A 3,181-nucleotide genomic window follows, 5' to 3' on the forward strand; every position below is an offset into this window, starting at 1 on the left:
TTTCAGAAATAATTTTTTATTATTTAAAATGAGTATTTGCATAAGAAAATATTCTCTCACATAATATAATTAAAAAAAATACTTTTAAATTCTAGACTAATTTTTTAAAAAATAAAAATATAAAATTGTCACGGTCACAACACTAATACACGCTTCTTACATTGTTAAGCCCAGAGATAATGGAGACTAACCGATATTTTGCTGCTGATTAGAGTGGTCCCCACTTACCTACTAATCCAACAAACACGATCCAGTGTCAACTGCTGTAATTTCACACTAATCCGGGGGCATTTATGGCAATTCCCCGAACTCACAGTGGCCGAGGTATGGCGGGTGGCCACCAATCCCCACCAACCCACAGCCGGAAACTCTTTGGCACAATTCCACCACAAATTTTTCACTTTGTCAAAATTACCCCACAAACCAGAGCATTCATCAGGAGCGTGGACGACACGCTCCACGGTCCCCTGATCCAGGATTCGGTCCACGTACATGCGATTAGATCTCGTTTGCTGTTGGTGGGGTCCCCGCAAAATTCCTCTACGAACTGATATTACTCCTTACGCTTACGCTTGCTTCTGTCTCCTTAATTGCAGAGTATCCAGAAAAATAGAATTATCATTTGTAAAAAAAAAAAAAGAAAAGAAAAATAAAATAGAGTTATGAATTTTTTTTTTTATTTATCTCAAATTCCGAATAGGAGACCAAAATATAAGTAAATTTAGAAATCGATTTGGATGTAAGGACTTGATCATTTTTTCACAAATTTTAGTGTTTAAATTGTTATTAATTGAAATATTTATAATATTTAAGTTTTCCTTGATAATTAATCATAGAATAAATTACAGTTATATCTCCCAATATTTTATATAATTATAAATCTTTTTTTATTATTTAGAAAATTACAAATACCCCTCAAATAAAAATAATTATTTAGTCCCTAGATAGTGATTACGTAGCAAATTTACCCTTGTTGAATTATTTTTAAAAATAAAAAAGACGTTCAAAAAATATAATTTTTTAGGGCTTAATGCAATTTACTCCCTAGTGATATTGTAAATAATAGCAATTTAGTCCCATGTGTTATTTAAAGTGAAGCAATTTACCTCCCTGTATAATGAGGTAAATTGTTGTATTTTGAAAAATAAAAGGGGGTAAATTGCTTATTTTTAAAAATACAGGAAGATAAATTGTTATTTTTTTTCATAAGAAGTAATTTGTTCATTTGCATCTATAAAAATATAATTTATAATTAACAAAATATATTGATTTGTTAATCATAAAAATTAGATAAAAACTTAACATAGGCTAATAAAGTGGGCACAAACGTTAAAATCAGTGAGAGCATTTGTGATTTTCTAAACGACCATGAAGTTTTTGTAATTATATTAAATTTCAAGGAAGGTAATTGTAATTTATCCTTAATGATATATTTATAGTGATCATAAGTTTCTTTTTACTAAAAGAAATTTATAATTTTTCATGTATCTAAGTTGTTGATAGTATAATTATTTGTACGCAATACTTTGGCGTTGCTAAACTTGTAATATAGTAATTGTTATCAAATAAAAGTTTTTATACTATCAGTCGTTATGATCCAATAATTAAAAGGAAATGTCGTCATACCTACTATAAAAGTTTAAATCTCTTACTAAGATATTTGATGAGGTTAAACGTATGTCTTTATATATATCTTGATTTTTATATAATTCAATTTTAATTTTCAATGTTAATAAATGAGTCATAGGGATACTGACATATACATACGACAAAAACACAGTCCTTGGTGAGTTCGTAAACTATCACTCCTATTTTTCCATTTTGTACGAGGTATTAATGACGAGGAGGGAAAGCAGGCTTTGAGTTAGCACTCAAATGCCAAACAAGGCAGCAACCACTTCTGAGATTGAACATTAAATGTTTTCCATTCGTCCCATGTGAAAGGCTCTATGAATCTTTCAAGGCCTAATTTTTCTATGTTTTAGCAAAATAAATAAATTAGATTTAGTCGTGCTCTAATTTAACTATTAAGCTTTGTGGTATGGTAATTGTCATTTGGTCTTACAACATTTTAGCAATCTTCTCTTTTACTCTTCATTTCTTTTAATTATTAATTAAATAAAACTGAAGAATTAACATAATAATGATGCAACCGTGTGATTCCAACCACAAAATTAAAGAAAGCTCAATATTTTGAAATTATTTAATAGGTAGAATCGTTTGACTCGTGCTAAGTCATGCAAGCCCATACATTTTATCTAAACTTTTTTTTTTTTATAAAAAATAAGATCTAACTGCTTTAAAATTGTAAGTTGTTACATTTTATTTTTTTAAACGTCAATTTCATAAAATACAATGATAATTTTTGTATAGGATAAACGGTTGATTAAGCTCTATTAAATTAAATTATTTAGTATGATAATTTAATAATTTTAATGAAGAGAAAACATTATAAGTATATTTAGAATTAATGAAAAGATAAAAAGACCCAACCAGATCACCGAAATTCCGACACGGACCAATCACCACAATAGGGAGAGAGATCTCCTACATCAATTCTGGGGGTTGGTAAGCGTACCAACTCAGCGCGTTATCACACGCACACCTCAACCCGCGCGTCACCTCACTACTCCCCCTCGAATTTCACTGAATTCAACATAAAATAAAAAAATATTATATCGAGAAACACGCTGCCAATAGTTGTACGCAAAAGGCCATATTTGTTTTTTTTTTTTAAATAACAATATATCAAATTATTTATATTTTATATTTTATAGTATTATTTGTGTGAAAATTAATATATATTCTTTATTTAAAAAATATTTTTATTCTTTATTTTTTGAATCAATTACATTTTATATTTAAATGAAACTGATAGTTATATTATTTTTATAAATTTAAAATTATCAGAGTATTATAAAAGTAAGAAATTATTAATTTATAAAATTAATACTTTAATTTATTATATAATAACAGATAACAAATAATTACGAGATGTAATAATAATAATAATAATAAATTATAATCAATAAAAAGAAATAAACATATTTTTAGGAAGGGAAAAACTGAAAACTAAAAATAGATACTAAACCAAACAAAGCATACTGTAGATTTCACTTGCCGAGATCTACAGAGCACCACCCACCACCCCTACCCCCCCCCCCCCCCCCCCCCACCCCCC

Source organism: Sesamum indicum, linkage group LG5 (genome assembly GCF_000512975.1).
Source record: "Sesamum indicum cultivar Zhongzhi No. 13 linkage group LG5, S_indicum_v1.0, whole genome shotgun sequence".
Lineage (NCBI taxonomy): Eukaryota > Viridiplantae > Streptophyta > Magnoliopsida > Lamiales > Pedaliaceae > Sesamum > Sesamum indicum.